The following is a 25,218-nucleotide window of genomic DNA, read 5'->3' as shown; positions in this document are numbered from 1 at the left end:
GCCTGTTCTGGGTTTCACATATTTCAAATACTAACCCTGGATGATATTACGTCTCGGACATTCCATGGTGATAAACTCACTGGACTGGTCCATTCAGCAAGAAGTCGTTGCCACAGATAGCCGTTTTGACATTCACATCTAAACCTTGGGGGTTGTTGGGTAGCCTAGTGGTTAAAGTGTCGCTCGTCACGCCGAAGACCCGGGTTCGATTCCCCACATGGGTTCAATGTGTGAAGCCCATTTCTGGTATCACCCACCGTGATGTAGCTGGAATATTGCTAAAAGCGATGGTAGTATCTAAAGCGGCTAATACTAAACTTACTCTAAACCTAGTGTCCGGGTCCTCGTTGTCTTTGTTTGAGTGGCATTCTGCAAGTTGGTGGTACAGAGATGACAAAACTGTATGGATGATCAACTTGTTTATTTTCACAATAGCAACGTTTCGTATAGATTCTTTTGATATGCTTGGAAACGATATAAGAATCTATATACCGAAACGTCACTATTGTGAAAATAAAAACGTTGATCATCCATTAAAGTTTTGTCATCCCTGTTGTCTTGTCAGGTTTTGGGATAAATATATGCTCGCTATTTATTAAGCATCTTCATGACACCAGATCACTGGCTATATATTCGATACTTGAACTCTTAAATATTTCATAAATCTTAGATGAAATACCTTGATTTCAGTGTCACTCCGATATACGTCATCGACTACGATTCGGGCACTTTCGACTCCACTAATACGCTTTTTCAAACGGGAAGGGCATATTTCACAGATCGCACTGAGTATCACGCGAAAGTGTGCGTTAAGGAGTGTAATTTATGGCAATATTTGATGGTTGAGTCGCTTGGACGTTGGTCCGTTTTCATTGCATTTGTAAAATAGTGTGTTCCCTCCAGCAGTCCTTTCAAAACGTTATAGCGGAGGCATGTGGAGGGCGTTCCCAAGTTTGAACAGCTCAAGGTGCGTCATATGTGTATTTGGTGTGTATCATGTTACTCGGTCACGTTTTCGGGAAAACCAGGGTATCAGTTTACTAACCTATGAATAGTAATTCATAAAGGCGTGCTTTTGAGTCCGAATTGTGCAATGGACCTTACGTTTAACTTCCTTATGATTATGGAAAGGGTTTTGTCGCTTTCATTTGAAGAGCAATGGGGATGTGGGGTACACAATGAATTTGATAAGCTTGCCATCAGAGTTCTGTTCATTTTTGTCTAACACCGTTGTTTTTAAGTTGAAGGGGGCTACCTAAATTATTCGAGTCATCAAACTTTCGACAAAACCGGAAAAAGATGACTTTATCAGGAAATCTCAAGGACCAATCTTTTACCTCGAGTTAACCTTAACACATTAAAATTCGGTGTATAACTGATATAGCTCATACCATCCTACAAAGATATTATCTGCATATTGTCTGCTATGAGATAGGAAGCCCTGAAACTTATCTACACGTTAAGTGCCAGTTTGTTTACCTTGGTGATCAGTGTTAGGATATAGCGAGCAAGGGAAGTAATTAAACTGTGAAAGGGCCCATATCGCCTCCTTGTAAATGGTCAGCTGACAATCTGATGCTAATTAATATCCTGTGACAGCCGTCAGGCCCACGGGATATGCGGATTTGTACTGATTAAAAGACGTCACAATCTCTTTATTCCTCTCACAATATACATGTAAACCACGTGCAAGGCGAACGGTCAAATAAACAGACAAATATCGTATGTAGGTCACTGTTCAGTGCAGTAAAACACAGTCCATTCTTATAGATTATATGAGACTTTAATATGTTTGATATATATTACAAAAAACTACTTATCATCGAATTTTAAGGTACATATGGCATCATTCCTCTAGCCATCATGCCCCTTGCCCCCTTTTGTTACAAGCCACTAATTAGTACCTCTAGTCCCTCAACAGGCTGTTCTGCTAGCTGCCGTCACTCCCCTGTAACTGGATTAACGGTCTACTCCCATTTGTGAGAACTCCCAGTTATGAGACAGTGGAGTAGGTAATTAACAACGAAAACACACCATACTCCCCTGTCTGATAGAATGGATTCACCCTAGCTAATTACTGATTTGATATGTAACTGAATCTTGTGGAGGTAACTTAATGAAACTTTATAAGATATATTGATGAACATACTCAGGTAAATGATTTTAATAATTAAACACTTTGTGTAGGTAACTTCGTGATCAAAGAGACATTAATTTACCTACTCAGATTTACTCCGTCTCCGAAACTACAAGCTATAGGTTTAAGAAATAACTCTGAAATAACTCTGAAATTTACAGTCGAAATGCCCCTTATGCCAAACCCTTTCTACCCGACACAATAATTTTATGGAATGCCCTACCAAATTCCAAAGAGTCATGCAGTCTCAAAGAATTTTGAAACCTAATTACAAAAAAACGAAAACAAGATTTATATTGATCTTAATTATGGCTCTTGTTTTTGTCAAATTTTTTATTGCTGCCTCAGGCTCGGATCTAGCGACCCAAACGCCGATAAGTATAACAGACATTTAATAGACAGTGCATGTTGCTCTTGTGGATATCAACTAGCCATTATAACCTGGATAATTTTTTGAACGGAAACAAAGAATTTACTCCTTGTGTAAACCAGAATATAGTTGAATCCGTCCACGATTATATCATCAAGACACAACCTTCAAATTTTCACAGGGAAATTCTGAAATTAACTCAACCTTCTCGTGATTGATTTATATTCCTACAATAGATTGTTAGACACACACAACTGTAAGTCTCTAATTATGACTACTTGGAGAATAGTTGTATTTGATGTAATCTGTATATATTTATATGTACTTAAAACTATATTTATGCAATAGTCAATATCGATGACGTCACATCCTCCATTTCATTTTATAATTTATGTTGCATGGGAGCGGTGTTAACTTAAGCAGTAATACTTCACCAATCCCAATTCATTTTCATAAATAATAATAAAATATGTTTAAACCAAAATGACTTTCAAACTTCATAATAGTCAATAAAAATGTGTTATCAAAATTAGATATTCTTCTGAATAAATAAAATATTCAATGAACTATGCCTCCTGTGGGTACTGGGCTGGGCTGATCCCACTTTCATTGTAGGGATGTGGAAACACCACCTATGTGCACTGAACCATTAATTAATGTGTCTCACAACTGGGAGTTCTCACAAATGGGAGGACACCGGATTAACTGGTACTAAACTCGTTAGGTCAGGTTTTGGTTGTGAATAGGTGGCTACCGGTACTTAGGGAGATAATAGAGAATCATGCACCCCAACCCCACACACACCTCACACCCCAACCCCACACCCCCTCTCCAATTAAAAACCTTTAAGGGGGTGACAACCATTATTGGCATGAGTATATATTGTTTACAGCGAATGAGTGAGTTTAGTTTTACGCCGCACTCAGCAATATTCCAGCTATATGGCGGCGGTCTGTAAATAATCGAGTCTGGACCAGACAATCCAGTGATCAATAGCATGAGCATCGATCTGCGCAATTGGGAACCGATAACAAGTGTCAACCAAGTCAGCGAGCCTGACCACCCGATCCCGTTAGTCGCCTCTTACGACAAGCATGGGTTACTGAATATCAATTCTAACCCGATATTGTTTACAGAGCGATCTCAGAGGAGCAGACTGATAATGTAGTGTGCTGCCTTTCTTAAGTTAGTTTGCGTGTGCGTGCGTGCGTGCGAGATGGCGCAGAGCCCATCAATGGACTTCACACATTTTACGGTATCGAACCCTGGCTGGTTGGATGACGGACGGCCATTTTTAACCACCCTGTCACATAATAGATATAAGATAATAACACGTATTCACTTAATTAAGCGGGCCTGACGCTTCTCTTTATCGGTAGGGAGTAAAACCCCAAACTTAGCAGTGCGGGGCGAGATGGAAATCGACGTCTTCGCTAACTAAACAATGGATTGAAATTCTAAGATTTTGGCGTAAGCTACGTAGCTGACCAAACTAGACTTATCCATGTAAATTCTTTTAAATTTAAAACTTCGTGGAATAACAAAGTTCTTAAGTTAGTCTCTGCATGGAATCTTCCAGTGTCTAGTCTTTCAACTATTTCCCAATCCGAATTTCAGATAGCAAAGTCTTGTTTATTAATATTTGATGATCGAGAATGGCTTACTCAATTATGGAACGATATAGGCCAGCCAAATGGCATAATGTCAGTACCGAGCCATATGTAAGTTCTACCATGGATCGATATCAACGCAGTCATCTGTAAATTGCATTGTGGGACCCTCCCCTTACATGTAGAGTTAAGAAGGTTTGCTCGTTCCAGGGTTGCTCTAGAAGAGAGAAATTGTCACTGCCGTAATACTCACAGTGTAGAAGACGAGGTTAATTTTCTCGTCGTTTGCCCGTTATGTTCAGACTTAGTTATGAACTTTGGCTGAAAATAATCATCCAGCTCAGACCAGTAACCCAGCTTATCTATCTAATGTCCTCAAGTGAATCATACAAGCCGCTTTCTTCACTTATAACTCAAATGGTTAGACGTAGACACAATATTAAACCCTAGTCGCGTTCTCTCGCCCCCACAGATCACCCCATTCACTCCCTCTTATTTTATGCATCATATAATGTGTATTTTAATGACAATAATTAGTGTCTCGTAGGCCTTGATGGCCGGATGCTCACTTTATGTATATATTTATATATTTTATGTACTTTTATTAATGATTTTATTGTAGAGCATGTGACACTGGAATAAAATATCTTCTACCTATCTATCTACTAATGTACTTTTATCACATGCGTTAGTGAGTGGGGTTTATTCAATGCCTTTTAATGAAGGATTTAGATTGTAAACATGACAAGTAAGTAAAGGTTTCATTAGAAGTAAGCCTACTTTATCTATGTTATCTCCAGCTTCATGTACATCGCGGCGGTAATGAAGGTCTGCCATTGTATTCGTATACCACCGGAATAAGTCGCGTGTAAAGTACCGGACAAAAGAAAATATCCACTGAAGTTTGACGGTAATTTATTTACGGGCGCCAAGTTGTGCCAGCTATGTACCGTTTTGATAACGTTAGTAAGTGTTCGGTCAAATCCACAGTGGAGGTTGAAGTTTGTCGGGTGGTATAGCTCGTGCAACACTTTAAGTGAGTGCGTGAGTTAATTTTTATGCCGCTTTTAGCAATATTCCAGCAATATCACGGCGGAGGACACCCGAAATGGGCTTCACACATTGTACCCATGTGGGGAATCGAACCCGGGCCTTCGGCGTGACGAGCGGACGCTTTAACCACTCGGCTACCCCACCGCCCCCAACACTTTAAGAGTTACAGCAGTTTGAGGATGTATCATGCCTCGTGTGAAAATCACGATAGTTTCACAACAGATCACTACTTTCTTAACACGGAGATTTCAATGTAAAATGTGATTAATATGTATCAGCACAGATAAAAGGTTTGTAGTATTTACATCCTGTTCGTGACTTCATCGAGTTGGTTCTCCAGCAATGAAAATAAGGCAACAATGATTTATATGCAACTGAACCGGGAAAGAGCAAGTTGGGCTCTTCCTTATGACAGTTTAACATAAGGTCAGGGTATTGTGCCGTGGTTATTTCCCGTAATCAGAGTGAGTGAGGGACTCTAGATTTACGCCGATTTTAGCAATATTCTGGCAATATCACGGCGAAGGACACCATAAATGGGCTTCACACATTGTGCCCATGTGGGGAATCGAACCCGGCGAACGCTTTAACCACTAGGCTACTCCAACGCCCCTAACCCTTAATCAGACCAGTGACTGGTATCACGTATACATGACGAAAATATTTATGACCTTGCACAAACAGAATCCACAGCAACCCAGGACCCGGTTGATTGTGTGAAGGTAATACATTTGGCACGTGGTGAGTGCGATGTGACTCGGCATACTAACAGATTTGCCCAACTGCTGACAATGTAAAGGGAAACGGAAAATGTTCATTTGTGTGAGTTTGAGGGTGTTGTGTTGTGAGTGAGTGAGTGAGTATGGTTTTACGCCGCTTTTAGTAATAGGGCCTGTGAGTTTCGCGAGGCGCTTCTCCCGGTATTATTGGTGTGGCGTGGTGAGGCGTGGTGTGGCGTGGTGAGGCGTGGTGTGAATGTCCGGTGGAGCCGGTATGGTGTGAGTGGGGCTGGGTGAATGGATGTGAGTGGGGCTGTGTGGTATGAAGTGAGTGGGGCTGGGAGGGTTGATGTGAGTAGGGTTGGGTGGTGGGATGTGAGTGGGGATGTGAGGGTTGATGTGAGTGGGGCTAGGTGGGTTGGAGTGAATTGGGCTGGGTGGTGGGATGTGAGTGGGGCTGGGAGGGTTGGTGTGAGTGGGGCTGGGTGGGTTGGTGTGAGTGGAGAGTGGTGGGTTGGCGTAAGTGGGGCTGGGTGGTGGGTTGTGAGTGGGGCTGGGTGGGTTGATGTGAGTGGGGCTGTGTGATGGGTTGTGAGTGGTCCTGGGTGGGTTGGTGTGAGTGGGTTGATGTGAGTGGGGCTCGTTGGATGGATGTGAGTGGGACTTGGAGGGTTGATGTGAGTGGGGCTGGGTGGTGGGTTGTGAGTGGTCCTGGGTGGGTTGGTGTGAGTGGGGCTGAGTGGGTTGGTGTGAGTGGGGCTGGGTTGTGGGTTGTGAGTGGGGCTGGGTGGGTTGGTGTGAGTGGGACTGGGTGGGTTGATGTGAGTGGGGCTCGGTGGATGGATGTGAGTGGGACTTGGAGGGTTGATGTGAGTGGGGCTGGGTGGTGGGTTGTGAGTGGTCCTGGGTGGGTTGGTGTGAGTGGGGCTGGGTGGGTTGGTGTGAGTGGGGCTGGTTGGGTTGATGTGAGTAGGGCTCGGTGGATGGATGTGAGTGGGAGCGGGAGGGTTGATGTGAGTGGGGCTGGGTGGTGGGTTGTGAGTGGTCCTGGGTGGGTTGGTGTGAGTGGGGCTGGGTGGTGGGTTGTGAGTGGGGCTGGGTGGGTTGATGTGAGTGGGGCTGGGTGGGTTGATGTGAGTGAGGTTCTGAAGGCCAGGGTGGTGGGATGGGGCGGGATGAGCTAGGTAGGGTAGGTTGGTGCTAGGTAGGGTAGGTTGGTGGGGTGGTCAGATCGGGGTGGGGTGGGTTGAGTGAGGTTGATCGGAGTTGAGCGTAGTGAGTCAGTGAGTGAGTGAGTGAGTGGAATGAGTCATCACGAACACTATAGTTTATGTTTTTACAGACAATATTCAGCAACATATTTGAAATCTTTGTTCGTACCTACTGTCTGCTGTGAATGCAGAACGCCTTTCAGAAAGTGGTCAACATCGGTTGTGTTTGGATGAGTGAGTGAATTTGGTTTTACGGCGGGGGACACCAGAAATGGGCTTCACACACTCTACCCATGTGGGAATCGAACCCAGGTCTTCGGCGTGACGTGAGAACGCTTTAACTACTAGGCTAACCCACCGCCCTGTTATGTTTGGGAGTATATCGGGCGTGACACACAGTACAATAGATCTTGTGTTGTGAAGCATTGTGAGTCCCCGGGGGCATCTCAATTTTTAATCTCATTCTTTAATCCTCGCAACGACACGACGGACTGTGGCGTGATACTGTTTGCTTGTGATATCATGGTTGTTGCGGCAGACATAACACTTACAGTACCCGGACCGGGAAGTTTTCAGCGCGTGTAGAAACTAAAACAACCGTCTGTGATGTGTCAGCTTAACTCACGAAACATTCCTCCATACAGGCAGTTGGTAGTGATAATTTAAAATAAACCTTCCTTGTTTATCACATGCAGAGTAACTAAACCTTTGATATTTCCTTTTTAAATAAGATGTCCAATCTTCTTACCTACGCATGACAAACACATCAGATGAACCATGTAAGTGTGAAGTCTGTATTCGTTGTTAGTGTATTGTCTTCATCATATGACGGAAATACGCAAGTAGTGTTAAATGCTTTGAAAGTATATTCAAGAGAATTAAGGATTTGATATATTTATACTACTTTTAATTAAAACAATGATATGTTACAAAAGGTCAAAAGTACTCGGATATATGTTGAATAATTTAAATGTATTTAATGTAATGATTTTAGATGTCATGCTGATACATATACCGTGAATAAATAGTTAAGCGCCAGCCTATTCCAAAACTAAGATGTGAAGCTGTGGAAATGTTAGGCTAAAATAATTGGGAAGACCAATCCATATTTAGAGAAGGTTCATCTGGTAACTGATTTAGAGATATCATAATCATTTGTATTTACAATTAAAGGAAATACTGTTAAAGATATGATGGCACTGCTTTTTAAAGCAAAATAACTATTCCTATTTTGCTTATACAACACTATTAAACTTAGGTTTCACTTGTCAAAAATGACAATCATGTGACCATATAACAGTCTTTTCTGATTTTCACTTTTCAAAAGAAGGTAACCTTTTTGAGGAAAACAAAATGCATGTTTTCCAAAAGCGCACACATCCTGTTTAAAGTAAAAGATAATTTCCATAATGGTTTTGTTTCTAAAATAAAAGTACTAAACCAAATAATGAAAGGTGTTTTATTCTGAAAGATTTCGTATAAGACAACCTAGATTGGCAAATCATACCGGGTGGCGCTTGACTTTTTATTCACAGTATAGAAAACACCTAGAACACATTGGTGAGGTTAAATAGGGTTTAACGTTTCACAATATTCCGGTAGTGAAATTGTTGTGTGTGTTGGCTACTTGTGCTGGTCCAGTATAACAGTGCTGGCCACCTTAGATACCAAGTCACATTTTATCATTGATATCTCATTCAGATATTGACTATTGTCTTGTCCTCTTAATGTCAGGCGGGCCAATGGGGTAGCCTACTGGTTATAAAGCGTTTCTATATATGTCTAGAAGAAAATACTGTAAAGAAATACTGAAGCCCCAATATAGATGTTGTTAGTCTGTGAATCTTCCAAATTACTTGGTCTTTTTTCCCATTGAAATTAAGTTCTTTGCCTTTTATCAAAATAATATATTTTAAAGACACTAAGCGTCAGTCTTAATGTGCCCATGTCGGGAATCAAACACCTGCTTTTGACCTGACCACGAGAGTACCCCATCATTCCTTGATACAGTTAAAGAATATACATTGGCACATTTATTATACATTCAAGATTGAATCCGGTTTTGTCACCATATATCCTTCAGTTGTTATGTTAGTGACATGATCTGCACACTGATAATTTAAAACTTGTATATGAATAATAATTGTTTGCAATCTTTACCCAATTTAGTTTTCCATTTATTTAGCAATTTACAGTTCCTATTTTCTGGAAATTCTGTACGAAGGTACTTTTAACAGTTCCACCCAATAACAGTAAATCATACAGATAATACGTGTCGGTACTTTGATAGATTAATAAGTACACATTATATTCCATGATATTGGGATGCCAAAATGATTAACATAATTGTATAATGTATAACAAATGAGACAGCAAAATGCAAAAATGAAAACGCATGGGGAACATAAATGCTGTCGGGTAGTCAGCTTTCAATATAATTATCGAAACTGCTTAGTTGTCTAAGTTTATGAACTAATTGCAACTCTAGAAGTTTCTATAATCTACCAAAGAGATGGAATAAAAATAGGTGTACATTATATTCCGTCGGGTAACTGAAATTTGAGAAAACATCCGTATGGGATAATATCTGTATTCCGAATTAAAAAGAGGTCATACCAAGTATGTGCATGTTTACACATTTAAAACAGTATATTACACCGGGAATCATTAATCCATTGTAATCATCATTTTTGAAAGTATAGATAATGAAATTCGTGAAGTTATGATCAGTCGGATAACTCATACAAGTGAGCACTAAATTTAGGGACCTAAAATTAGGCATATATAACAAGTGTACCTTAGGTCAGTTATTTAAACTGTAATGTAATTTCCATTTACAACAAGTATAAACGATATTACCTACTGATCAGAAAGACTTATCAGTACTGACACCGACCCAACACCGACCCAACACCGACCCAACGCCACCAACCCATCGCCCCACCCTAGGCCTACCCCATTCCACACCCTCTCCCTTTCACACACATGCACACACACTCCCTAACATATATATCGCTCTAGCCCATAAACCCGATATCTGAACCTTTCAAACAGACACCATCAGGCCTACCATACAAACGGTGAATAAATCATCAAAACTCATATACACCAAAACAGAACAAAAATCACCAAAATAGGAAAAAACCCTTCTAAAACTGCAACAATATACTCTAAAACCGAAACAAACGCCCTGTAATGGAAAACTCATCGTATCACTCTTGGAGGGGAATACACCGTTATATGACAGAACCATTGAAATACATGTTAAAGTAGTGTCAATCTTGTAACACTTTATTTACCCATTACCAACCATTTACGCATGTACTAAATATATTTCAAACCTAACCCTGGTCATACGAGATTTCAAAGGTATTGAAATGCATGTCCTACAATCACAGCATTTGCATATGTTACACATGCTAGAAAACTCACGAAAACAATGGCCAGATTTACACACCTGTGAAATAGATGTAAATGCAGAGTTGAGTGTTCGTTTATTTTAACACCCCTTTAAACGTGTGTAAATCTGACAGCCAGATGATACGTAGATTTCAAACGTTGTTCATATGGCTGCCGGATGAAACGTCAGTAAATATGGGTAATACAGTCATTTTGTGTGGTGATGGAGCACAGATCAGGAAGAAATGTTTTGCCACTTAAGCGTGGACAGTCTGCTCCCAAACGTAGGAAGCAATATGTAGGTAGAGGAATCTTAACTCATACCTGTGTGCAATTAGACATATGATGGACAATTTGTATGTTGCGTAGAAAAACTGATCTGACTCTGCATTCAGACAATGTGTCAAGACCTGAATTTATATATTTGGGAATGTTAATAAACATAGAATCTTCATATTTGTTTTGTCAATTATTAGCAACAGTGATCATCTACTGATCAATAATGATCACTGAGCCGTGATTCTCTATTATCTATACCAAGTACCGGTAGTTACCTACTCACAACCAACGCCTGACCTAACGAGTTAATTAATAGTAGCAGTTTATCCAGTTACAGGGGAGTGAGTACAGCTAACAGAACAGCCAGGCGAAGTGAGGTGAGGTGAAATTGGGTTTAACGTCGCGCTGGAGAATATGTCGCTCATATGACGACGTGCATGCGTGTGTATGTGTAGGTGCGGCTGCCTGTACTAGCCCAGACTGAAGCTGGTTTTATAGTGCTAGCCCACTGAGATACCACGCTTCAGTGAAGACACATTATACTGACTCCGAGCCGACCAGTCCTTGTTGTACCCATTAATGCCGAAAGCCAAGCGAGGGGCTATAGGTACTAAATAGTAGCTTGTAACAACAGGGGGCTACGGGGACGGGGGCTAGGGGACGGGGACTGGAGGGTGGAGTCGTACATATATGTTTAATATCTGCAGTATACAAATCACCAAATTTGATGAACAGGCTACATAAATTCCCATCATTAAATACAATAAAGGGGTTTTGGAAATGTTTATACACATGTCTTCGTTGGACATTAAACAAGTCTACCAACTGTATGTCAGATAAGAGAAAAGATAAACAAGTATTTGAAATCATGCTAAACATTCACGATAAAACCGCAGATCCACTTAAACCGTAAACTTAATAAAGACGCATACTTTCTGCACCACAGGGTTATTTGTTCATGAAGGACAGATGCGTTGCTCGACTGGTAGGTCATACTGATATGTCTCCAGTTGAATACTAGTATGTGGGACGCCTCATCTAAATCTAGCTAATGCAACGCTACCATTGCGTAAGAGCGAGTGAGTGGGTGAGTTTTTACGCCTCTTTTAGCAATATCCCGTCACTTTCAGAAATGGGCTTCACACTTTGTACCCAATTCAAGTGGGGAATCGAACCAGGGTCTTCGTGTGACGAGCCAACGCTTTAACTACTGGGTTACCCCAGTATCACGACACGACACAAAACTTTTTTCCGATTGTATGAGTGAGTGAGTTTAGTTTTACACCGCTTTTAGCAATATTACGGCAATATCACGGCGAGGGACACCCGAAATGGGCTTCACCCATTGTACCCATGTGGGGAATCGAACCCGGGTCTTCAGCGTGACCAGCGAACGCTTTAACCACTAGGCGTATCATTTAAGGCCAAATGACCAACATTTGAAATGCAGGACTCATTTGGCCTCCAAATTTATTACGCAGGTTATAATGCGAAAGAGCATTTAAGTGACTGGGGCTTGTTATGGCCATTGCTTTGTCCTTTATTTCACATGTCATTGTATCCCAATTGCGTAGATTGATGCTCATGCTGTTGATCACTGGATCGTCTGGTTCAGACTCGGCTATATAAAGATCGCCGCCATATAGAGGAATATATATACTAAACATAAAACCATCCAACCAATCAACTATTCAACCAACCCATCATAATGTCATAGTGCAGGCTCGATTATAAACCAACCACCGTTTTACTGCAGAAATAAATGCTCCCCCTCAAAACAGATTAAAAAAATAAAATAAAAACAACAAGCAAATCTAATCACACAACTTGTAATTAAAACCTCAAATGATATATGCAGATAATGAGTTCAACGACTGAATGTAGAAGACGCCAGACCCCCTTCAACCCCCCAAAGCTTCTAAATACAAGATGATCCACATCAAAGCGTACGCCAGATAGTTTTGATTTTGTGGAGAAGCATGTGCAATGTGAATGACACCCCCTAATACATATGTACAAAACTGATGCCACCCCTAGCATTCAAACCTAAAAGTGGATTTTACATATTGGGTTAAATTTTTACATTTTTTTTTTTAATTATTTTTTTTTATATTCACTTCACTTGGATACACTTTGTATGAAACAATCTGTAGACACAGTTTTGTAATGAAATGATATAATGGGTGGCATGTCACTCTGTTTCAAGTTCCACTGGGGGAAAAAGAGCAAGTAATACATGAAGAAGCATTTGATATCAATATATTTACCCATTTCTGTATGTTACACCCAAACCCGAACTTATCCAGTACCATCGTAATAAAATTCTTGGAGACGGTGTCAAAGGCTTTTTCAAAATCAATCAGGATTAATAGACCTTTTTTTTTATATATTTTAGTTTCGAACATGATGTCGTAGAGGAGTCGGATATTTTCTGTTATACATCTTCCTGGGATGAAACCCGTTTGGTTTTCGTTAATGAGATAATCAAGTGTCTTCTTAATCCTGTTAGTAATACAAGTACTTACAATCTTATACAATACATTAAAGATCACATATACTCTAGGGGGGTACAAATACATAAATCACTAACTGGCATCGCTATAAATGAAACCCCGTCATTAAAACTACTCACTTCGATCTTTAATCAACTTAAATCGACCTTTTTGACAACAGTGCACAATTCTCACCCGCGAACGAAATTTCAACCAATCAGAGCGGCGCGTCTCTGTGACGTCATATGAGGAATAGATATGAGGGTTGATGCAGAATTCATCTACATTTCAGGGGGTAAATTATCTTGTTTATAGGTTTGTATAAACCTGAAATCGTGACAACTGTTGTGGAAAATGAAAGCTATATGTTCTCACAATCTACTGTCATATAATTTTGTCTCCTGCTTTGCCTAGTTTCCGAGTTACAACTTGTTTTCATAGACGATTCTGTCAAAATCGCTTGGTATCGTTAGGCCCTATTTGTATAATGACTGATCCAAATTGATCCCATTTCTGTGTTTTTTTACCTCGATATTTAATCATGTCATGTAAAACTATGACGTCTTTTACGTATGATATTAAAAATTGACATTTGATTTATTTGAATCGGTAAACTAAACAACCCTATTTTGCCATTGCTAGAAGAATCTGAAATTTTACTTAGGTACATTGTAACTAGGTACATACAGTTTTAGCACACAGAAAATGCTTATATGTATTTCTTATGCAACAATGAAGTTCTGTTTGTATTCTCAAAACAGTTTCGGCCCATAAGTTTTCACAATACAGCAATTGTACTCCCTCGTTGTAACGAATGAATGGTTTATTCTCATGAAGATCACGCAATAGTGACAGAGAAAAATACAAATGTACAGATTTGTTTCATGGGAGCATACGTAGTCCGGTTTTCACATAGTTGCTTACTTTTAACAATAGCGCTTTATGCGTACAAGACATGAGGGATATAAATTTATCTAATGATGGATAATTACAATAATAGTTTGGTAGGAATGAATTTCTTACATTACTTAAACATGAACAATATAACATGAAGTGAAGTTCATCTCCTATTGTGTTCTTACACAATGTACATAATCTTTCTTCTTTAATATTATTATACCATCTACCTGTTTCTATTGAAAGTTTAAGGTAACAAGTTATAATAGAGGTAAGCCAAATGCGTACATTTAATGGGAGGTGTAATAGATAACTTTCAAGGTAACCCGTGTTAGGAGGTATAAACCTACACATGTTATTTGTCATCATTCACTTGATGGCCAGTTAATGAATTTATAACAGGTATAATTAGTGGTAACACCACTTAGATGACCCGACAAAGGTTCCCATTTGGCATTTCTTTTGTCTGGAGTAAATATTCAACATTATAAACATCGATCAAAGGATTAACCGATAACACGCTGATTGATTAATTACTTTTGTCTTACACAGCGGATTTGTCAAAATGTAGTGTTTATGTATGTAGATTTACTAATCTATACTGAATACACTCTTTCGTGTCTGTGTCTGCGTAAAAACAACGTCCTTCTTTCAAAGGATTAACCGCCAATACAGTGATTGATTGCTCATTATTGGCTAACTAAATTACAATTTTTTGAAACGATATATCACTTTTTTCGTATACTAGACTGTTAAAAGACACATTACTTGGAACAGCTGCAGATGAATGGCATATCACTCGTTTTTGTGGATATTGATGGATACATTCCTCGAACAAGGTAATAGCCTGACATTGTTCCTATAACTTTAATCTGTTTTAATTTTAATATTTGCATTTTGTTTTTATTCATTTGTCGTAGCATTGAACAGAATCGTTGTTTTCGTCGTGACGTGTAATGAGACATACACTAGGGCGTGTGTGCGAATTATGATTCACATTGGCAAACTATAAACTGTCTAGATATTACCGTCCTGTTATAAATGCTGTAATGCTATAAGTATCAGCAGATCGTCTGCTTTTTATTTAGTTTCAAAATGCATACAAGTATGATAATAAACTAATTAGGATTATAAGACCAAATATATAGACGTATATGGACTAGTATCTACATACTGGTGAGTGCACGTTAACCGGTTGCTTTTAAGTATCGAACTGAGAAAGTGACTCGGTAAGAAGAACGTGTGGTGAAATAGACAAATGAAATTATATAAACAGTTAATTTACTGTCATAAGATATAAAAAGCTCGCGCCTGTGAGATATCAACAAAACATTAGAAAAATAGCTCACACCAAAGCATTCACCGAGTATTCACCGGACAACCCGCTTCCAAGCTGCGCGAACCTATTTCACTGCGCACATGCTATGAGCGCAGCCCAGCTGTTGAAACCCGTTTTCCCCAGAAAAGCCGGGGGAAATTTAGTGAAACGTTTGAACTCCGATTTCGCGCGTTTTTTTTCATCGCGTTATTTTTCAACTTTATAAGTTGAATTTGCATTTTTGACGATTTGTTTCGGTAAGTCCATACCGAAAGGTATCAGAATCTGCAAAGTTGTGTTTTACGGTGACCAGTACACAACGAAGTCAAGATCAATATTTTCGACTGTAGCAAAAATAACGATAATTTTTAAAATGATAAAAATGTAAAAAGCAAAATCAATCTTGAATATATTGTGTTTTAGTTTGGCGACTCCTTTTGTGTATTCCTCATAGCCTAAAGGTCACATGCGACGTAAAACTCCTCTTGCATTTGACTTGAAAGGAGCAATAACTCAATCGAAACCCCATTCATTTTTCAGGATATTTTCATGGTCTATAGAAACATGTATATCTTGTAAACATATGATAGAGAATTTCTTTTTTCTGTATATATTCATAATTTCTTTGCGTTTACTTTCATCGGCTAAACCTCTGCAATTGGCTGAAACTAGATTAATTTTATTATTTGCCCCCTTGATTATCTATTTCTAACTGTAAACCAAAATTTGGTGGAAAGTAGTTGTTGTGTCGAAGTGAAAGATTTTGATTTTAATATAACAAAGGATAGAAAGGTTAAAACAAAGAAATATTACCTTAAAAATTGTTTTTACATTTTGCGTTAGGTGTTGTACTTTTTGCGTTAAAGACATTTTTTACATAGTGCGTTAATATTTTACATATTGCGTTATTTTTTACGTTTTGCGTTAAGTTGTTACATATTGTGTTAGTTTTTACATATTGTCTTGATTTTACATATTGGGGATTGTACAGACCCTAGACTAAGGCTTAGTCTCTGAATATATATTATTTTGATAGTAACAAACAAGCCCATTTATATTGAAAAGGAGCCCTAGGGAGACCAGAGATTCAGCCTGAACCTGAGGAAATCTAGACTTGCTTTATTTAGGGCTTTAGCACTGCAGAGAGAGCTTGGCAGTAGGAAAATTACTGTGGTTCAGGGACTGTGAGACAGACTATACCGACCGCAACACACCTCCCCAGAACAAAATGGGTGATCCCCCCTTAAAATCATCATCATCACACACACCCCGCCCCACCCCCAGCCATAAATTATGAACGGTCCCTTAATATGAATTTTGACTGAATCCTGTGTTTGAAGCAATGTAAAATTGTAAAAGTAAGTTATTGATTAACAATAAACTGAACAGCCATGTAATAACTAATAAAGCACGGCGTCAATCAATAGCCACAATACAGTGCTCCTCGCACACTGCACATAGCTGGAATATTGAACGGCGTTGAACGACCGGCCACCCAAACAAACCAATCGTAGACTACGTGCAAACTACAGCGCATGCCTCATTACAACCAAACGACGTCACGTGGTGTTCACCTTCATGCGCAGTTCAAGCCTGGCGGTTATCAGGGTTGATATTCCCTCAAAGGTAGTCAAGTCTTTTCACAGCACACACCGGATACCCCCTTCAATCCTTTCAACACATTGAATCAAGTCATTCTGGAGTTGGTATGTACCGATACTTTTGACGGTCTAACCTTACACTGATGATGGAATCGCTATCACTTCATACGTTGGGCCCTTTGAAGAGAGCCCGTAATAGTTAGCATATTGCTTTTATCATATTTGACTACAAATCACTTTCATGATCGCGACGATTTAAAATATGTTCAAAATAGTTACAGCGTATGTTAGTGGCACACATGGCGTTATGTTCCACTGATTTATCTATACCTACCCTGAAGATACATTTTCTTCTAATACCGCGGACATATTTGTTCACGTCGGGTATCTCCACTATGCTGTTCCACAAATGCAAGTGTTGTACTTTATACTTTATACTGTGTTCTTTGTACTTTGCAGTTCTGATTTACATAGAATAATCATTATGAGAACATTTACCGGGCAGTGGTGTTATTCCTTAGAGCGTGTAAGTCAATACACTCGTTCGCCAGGTATTCACCTGTACATGAGAATGTGTAACCTCCTAGCTAGATCCAGTTCAACATGCACACACATGAGGGCTGGTATTGGCCTCCCCGAGGGTAGGCTGGTCAATTATCTAGCGGACTAGGCTTACCCGAGGTAATATTCAGGTCGTCGCAAATTGAAAGCAAAGCATATATCGAAGAGATATATGAGATGGTTGTGCACAGTTTTCGAGGACGAGCTGTGCAAACACTTTCAGTCACGCACGTAAATGCCGAAGCCCAGGTAGAGCTTACTTCAGCTACAACAAGGGAACCTATCTGTATCTGTCCTGCCTTCACTAAGTTAATAAATAGGTCATGCAAATGGTGTAGTGAAAAGATTTCTTCGTGATACAGGGACGGGGTGGCGGGGTGGTGGGCGTGTTTTCATTTAAATTATATATCTTTAGTAAAAGAAACCCTAAAGAAACGAAATCATATTAATATTACATAGGTACATCGATATATTTCCTATACACATTTAAGTGCATTCAACAGTTTTCATAAGAGGTCTTAGGTAAAAAGTAAGACAACTGGGCGCCATAATGGATTTTTCTCTCAGTCAGTGAGTTTCCTCTTCCAATATTCAAGGCCGCTGTCTAGTTTGCCACCTGGTTTCATTTAAAGCTTCAGCAGTATTCTGAAATCTGTACATACAAATATTCTATATAAATAAATGTAAGTCACATTTTTAATGGCAGAGTGGTGGTAAAGTCCGGGTCCGAAGACCTCCTTTTGCCGTCAAACAGGTCCTTTTGTGCGCAGGGTAGCCCTTGAAGTCGGCCAAGCCTGAAGGTACGCGGCCATGTATTATTGGGTGGATTGGTTGCGGGACAAAGAAGGGTGGGACATTCAACGTAAATATCGTCATGTCTCAGTACGTATCTCGCCATGTCTTTCTCGATCGGTTGCAATGTTTAGTGTTTGCAATGTCATATGCTCGTGGTGTTTCAGTCTTAAATTAAAACTAACATTCATTTAGTTAGTCATAGTGTTATGATGATGATGATGTGTGTAGTCTTTATTCGCTATATTTTACTGGGGCGGTGGGGTAGCCCAGTGGTTAAAGCGTTCACTCGTCACGCCGAAGACCCGGGTTCGATTCCCCGAATGGGTGCAATGTGTGAAACCCATTTCTGGTGTCCCCCGCCGTGATATTGCTGGAATATTGCTAAAAGCTGCGTAAAACTACACTCACTCACTCACTATATTTGATTATAAATGAGTTCTCCTGCATATTAATCTCCCTTCGGCTCCCTCCAGCAAAAGGGGGTCCTGCGGACCCGTAATCAGAATTTCACCTCATTTATTGAATATAAATATAAATAGATGATGTCTTGTAGTTAGAATTAGAATTGATCTTCAGTAACCCATGCTTGTCGTAAGAGGCGACTAACGGGATCGGGTGGTCAGCCTCGCTGACTTGGCTGACACATGTCATCGTATCCCAGCTCATGCTGTTGATCACTGGATTGTCTTGTCCAGACTGGATTATTCACATATCGCCGCCATATAACTGGCATATTGCTGAGTGCAGCGTAAAGCTAAACTTACTCACTCACTCAGTAAATGCACAATGACGTCTAGAAAGTGGGCACATCCGGGATTAATATCACGGTATGGCACACCAATATTGGGCTTGATACGTCCACGCTGTCAGAGTGTGGCAGCACAAACAATCAGCGATCTAACCCACTCAGCCATCAAGCTTCCATAACACTGGAAACTGACGGCTGGTAGTCTAGTTGTGTTGTGTGCCTCTCTGGCAAGTATAGTGAGTGAGTATGGTTTTACTCCGCTTTTAGCAATATTCCAGCAATATCACGGCGGGGGACACCAGAAATGGGCTTCACACATTGTACCCATGTGGGGAATCAAACGAGCGAACGCTTTAACCACTAGGCTACCCTACCACCCCTCTCTGACACGTCTATATCAGCACGAATACCAGCTATGAATACAATGTCTTTCAGGAAGTGGTAAAATGTAACAACTTAACATGTGCCATATTTGGGATTAAACTTTCTCAGTGAAGTATATACACATTTTCTAGAATTTTATCACCTGAAGAAGGGGCAAGAGGTAGCTCAGAAACGTCGTGTTATACAGTAAAGAAGAAATTGCCATCCATATACTCGTCTTATATATTAACCAACTTCTAAATGTCTCTCAACAATCTCATGTTCTAGAACTTTTAGGGGGAGTCCCATCCGTATTCTGTATTTGTAGCTTTCGGCCATGGGAGTCGTGCCAGTTTACACAAGTCTCACACACCTGTGGTGTTCCGATTAATTGAAATAATCGAAGATTGGTCGCAGTGACCAAACGACCAAGCAGTCGATCACAATTTCTCATGATCGAACATAAACGATTTTGGAACTACTGTTTAAGTCTTTGAAAAACTTTATAATGGAACATATCTTAGAAGTTGCCAGGGCCTGAAAACGTGTTTAATTCTTAGAAAACTCACTTCACTAACTGAAAAGCCATGACTGAATGTTTCTCTAAGACTCAAGGAAGTTTATGTTCATGATATAACAACCTGGATAGGAAAATCTGAAAAATGACGCTAACCAATTTTTGTCAATGGTTGTTCGTTGGTAATGAAGCAATTGTGAGATTTCAACCAATTCCCAACACTATCACACATCAGTCTTACACATTATCACTAATGACGTGGTAGAATTGAGGATAACATAGAAATGCAATTCATTGTCCCTTGTGTCAAATGGTTCTCGAACATGTTGCTCAATTTGTAACTTCCGTCAGAACAATTTCTGTTTCAGGAGTACATCTGTGTTTCTGAGAGTTTCGTAATCAATAACGAATATTGTATTAAGGAAAATACATACATCACCACAAATGTGAAGAATGCATTTAAAACTTTATATGCATACACTATATGCATTCCCTGTAACTAGGATTATTTCAAATATGTGAGGTGAGGTGAAATTGGGTTTAACGTCGTGCTGGTGAATATTTCGCTCATATGACGACGTGCATGCGTGTGTATGTGTATGTGCGGCTGCTTGTACTAGCCCAGACTTAGGCTGGTTTTATAGTGCTTGCCCACTGAGATACCATGCCGCAGTGAAGCATGAACACCCCACTCAGACACATTATACTGACTCCGAGCCGACCAGTCCTTATTGTACCCATTTATGCCGAGCGCCAGGCAGGGACCAACAAGTACCATATTTTAACGTCTTTTGGTATGACGCGGTCGGGGATCGAACACGCGACCTTCCGCTCTCCGGGCGGACGCTCTAACCACTACACCACGGAGGCGGGTATTTCAAATATGTACAAATGTATCGAAAGTTTTAAGGATCTTATTTCATATTAACTACTTTACGACATGAAAATTTGACAGCAAGAAATCAGAAATGCGAAAACAGTAATGGTAATTTATTACAGACAGAAAAACAAATGCATCTGACATTATGAATGAAACCAATTACTTGTAACACATTCTGACCTGATCACTCAGTGACACAGCCGGACGCTATTTTATTATCGTCAACAGGTGTCATTTTTTTATGAGTGATAAATAGTGCTGTTGTATGACCAATTGACGAGGAATTTAACATGTGTTATCTGTGAAATTCACCCCCGCTCCCCTATGAGTCGGAATTAACGAAAACTGGCGATAGAGTGATAATGTATTGAGTGGATTCCGTTGATCTGTGCCATCACAAAGCGAGAGCACAAGAGCAGACAAGTTATCAAGGAGAAGAGAAGAAAGAAGAAAAATATTTTATTATTGTGTCACATGCTAATAAGCAGTACATGATGACACGATTAAAACGTTTACATAGCATCCGGCCATTTGGCCTATGAGACAGATATAAAACACAGTAAAACATTTATGATTGATAAAAATATATATTGCACATGTATCACACGTGCAACATCATACCGATTCTTGCATACATACATACATACATACATACATACATACATACATACATACATACATACATACATACATACATACATACATACATACATACATACATACAAATGTATATACATACATACATACATACATACATACATACATACATACATACATACATACGTACATTCATGCAAGCATTAAATCCACCCACACACTCATCCTTCTGTCCTCATACCCACCTACACTCACAACCACCCACCGACACCCACACCCACCCCATCCCCAGTACTAAGAGAAATATAGTCTCCTCCTACACATACGGTTGACAAGAGCGGCAAGAGGTTTAACCATTGCTCTGTGTTGCAGCATAAACACAGCCTGCTGAACGGCAGGCAGCAGCAGCGAGATAGCAGAGTGAGAAAACTGTAACACAAATCTGAATAGAATGGGCAACTGATATTATTCAACTTCGCAAACACCTGTCAAAAAGGAAACAGAAAACAGAATATGAAATGAAACAGAAAACAGAATATGAAATGATGACCATGTTCGTCATCATGTTAATTGAAGACAAACGCAACAGCTAACGTAAAGGGTGTCCTCCCATTTGCGAGAACTCCCAGTTGTGAGACACATTAATTAATGGTTCAGTGCACATAGGTGGTGCTTCCCCATCCCTACGATGAAAGTGGGAACAGCCCTGTTGCTGAAGAGTACCCGCAAGGGGGCATAGTTCATTAATGAGACACAGAAGACATTGTTCATTGAAGAGCATTTATTGTTTTCAATAAAGAACAAGTTAAATACTGAAATACTGAAAAAGATTATCATTATATTTACACAGAAGAAATAGTTCATTAAATACTTCATTATCATTTTTTATTCACACATTTTGATGATTTGCGTTATTATGATGTTTGTGTGTCATTATAAAACACTTTTTTACATGGGTCCATATTTGGAGATTTTGACACTTTTCGTATTTTCAGCAGTTTGCCGACTGCATCAAGATACTGCATGTGATTTTTCGTTCCATCTGCGAGTTGATCTTTGAGTCTATGTAGGCGATTGTCTATTTCCCTATACACGCGTTTCCTCTATCGAGGGGCGCCTCCCAGGGAGCAGGGCGTATACCAAGGGGAAGGTCGTTATCCCTTTCCTGACATGGAGGATGTACAGCTGGTTCCAGAGGTCGGGACATGTTGTGAACGTGCCGTCCATGTAGATAACTGTTGCGGATCGAAGCACTCGCAGCTGTTCATCTGTTGAGAACACGACCATCTTGTCGTCTTCACCATCGCTGAACAGCAGAAATCTGTTGCCGTCGCATGTGTCCGTCCATGGAGCAGTGAGGTTGACATCGGCTCTGGTCTGAGGAGCTTAGGGGTGGTGTGCCTTCTATGTCGATAGAGAGCACTCTCGACAGAAGGGAAGGAGGGAAGAGTTCAAACAGCAGCTGCATCAAGTTTTGTCACCTCGTCGTTGTAGATGCTCGGCATAGTTGATGTTGGTTCATCCCTTGGTCGCTTTCTCAGGCTGCCCACAAAACGGAGGCGTTAATTTCTCTTTCAAATGATCACGAAGTTACCTACACAAAGTGTTTATTTTTTAAAGCCATTTACCTGAGTAGGTTAATTACTTTATCTTTTAAGCTACCTTCACAAGATTCAGTTAAATAGCTAATCTCTAATTAGCTGGGGTTAATCCATTCTATCAGACAGGGGAGTAAGGTGTGTTTTCTTTGCTACTTACCTTCTCCACTGTCTCACAACTGGGAGTCTCGCAACTGGGAGTTCTCGCAAATGGGAGTAGACCAACGTAAAGTTTTGTTAAATTTAAACCTTTAGCCCTCATGTATATTTGAAAACAACACAAACGTAATATATTTTCCCACATGGACTTTGATCCCCAGCGCCATATTGTGGTTGGTTGGTTGGTTGGTTTGTTGTTTAACGCCATATTGTGGTTGGTTGGTTGGTTTGTTGTTTAACGCCGTGCTCAGCGATATTCCAGCTATATGACGCCCGTCTGTAAATAATCGAGTCTGGACCAGACAATCCAGTGATCAACACCATGAGCATCGATCTACACAATTGGGATACGATGACGTGTCAAGCAAGTCAGCGAGCCTGACCACCCGATCCCGCCTCTTACGACAAGCATGGGTTACTGAAGATCAATTCTAACCCGGATCTTCACGGGTAAAACCAACATTGACTCAGCTGAAGTGAAAGACGTTTACATTTCTCATCGAAGAGAAGAGAAAATGTTACATCTACATGTATGTCGAACATACAACGATCTGATTCTCATTCAATATATACGTATCCGGGGGCGGTAGGGTAGCCTAGTTGTAAAGGCACTCGCTCGTCATGCTGAAGACCCGGGCTCGATTCCCCTTATGGGTATAATGTGTTTAGATTTCTCGTGATCGTGTTGGAATATTGCTTAAAGCGGCGTAAAACCCTACTCACTCGCTATATATACCAGCTTTGTAGTTAGATTCTTGAGTACGACCTTCATTGCCTTGAGGGTCGGTGGGATAGCCTTGTGTTTAAAGCGTTCTCCAGTTACGCCGAAAACCCGGGTTCGAATCCCCACATGGGTACAATGTGTGAAGCTAATTTTTGGTGTACCCCGCCGTGATATTTCTGTATATATTGCTAAAAGCGGCGTAAAACCACACTCACTCACTCATTGCCTTGGTCGCCGTGAATAGCTGCAAAATTGCTGATGCGGCTTTAAGCAATAGTCACTCACTCACCCATTGCCTTGTGAATAGATCGTGTTCCCACACAGCCGAAGGTCAGTGGTTTGACCGCCGGCCTGGTCCAGAAATGTCCCCTGGCTGAGTAGTCAAATACAAAGACTGATCAGCCCGGGGGTGACTACACTGAGAGTGGGTTATGCTTCTTGACCCGGTATCTCTACCCCTACCCTGACACCCCATAAGTAAACACTCTAGCAAAGTTCATTCAACCCCCCCACTCGTGTTCCAGCATCACGTGATTTACAGATAGGAGACGTTAGTGTTGCCAGGGGTCAACCTTTATGGTAGGAATGTTGATGTGTCGAGACAGATTACTTAGCATCCACGATTGGCTCTGGTTTACTGTGGTAGGTTATCGTAAGCGAACACACGTGGACATATACATTATCGTTGGTGTAAGTATGCTTATTAATATTTACAGGCATGTATACAGTATACAAGTATATAAGATCTGTGATTGGAGAGAGTGAGTCAGTTTAGTTTATTGCCGCTTTTAGCAATATTCAGCAATATCACGGCGGGGGACACCAGAAATGGGCTTCACACATTGTGCCCATGTGGGGATTCGAACGCGGGTTTTCGACGTGACGAGTGGATGCTTTAACCACTAGGCTACCCCTACGCCCCTCAAATCTGTGATTGGACTGTTACTGGTGTGGTGTGTTGTGGCCTAGTGTTATGTGTGGTGTTGTGTTCTGTGGTAAGTATTGTATTGTGTTGTGTGGTGTGGTGTATGGTACCGGTGTTCTATATGTTGTGCGTTGAGTTGCGTTGCATTGCGTTACGGTGCTTTGCGGTGTGGAGCGGAAATATCGTAATTGAGTCATCTTAGGAATCTGTATAAACCGTTATGTTTGTTCTGACCTATTTGATAAGCATATCTCCGATTACTACA

General features: G+C 40.3%; 1 protein-coding gene across 3 annotated transcripts in view; it reads left to right on the top strand.

The window, feature by feature from the left end:
* Positions 1-25,218, top strand: part of LOC124275487 (probable methyltransferase-like protein 24) — a 63,962-nt gene that overhangs the window by 10,470 nt on the left and 28,274 nt on the right. The window contains exons 1-2 of one of the 3 annotated variants that reach the window (XM_046711069.1): positions 17,043-17,191; positions 18,354-18,529. The exons of 1 other annotated variant lie outside the window; for it this stretch is intronic. The gene's annotated coding sequence lies outside the window, so the exon portion shown is untranslated. Of the gene's footprint in view, positions 1-17,042; positions 17,192-18,353; positions 18,530-25,218 lie in introns of those variants that run through there. One more of the 3 variants, XM_046711068.1, reaches the window with a different exon arrangement.

The sequence above is a fragment of the Haliotis rubra genome, unplaced genomic scaffold (genome assembly GCF_003918875.1).
Source record: "Haliotis rubra isolate DU_JTF1 unplaced genomic scaffold, ASM391887v1 Scf2, whole genome shotgun sequence".
Classification (NCBI taxonomy): domain Eukaryota; kingdom Metazoa; phylum Mollusca; class Gastropoda; order Lepetellida; family Haliotidae; genus Haliotis; species Haliotis rubra.
The sequence above is the reverse complement of the archived record's forward strand: the minus strand, read 5'-3'. Positions and strand labels throughout refer to the sequence as shown.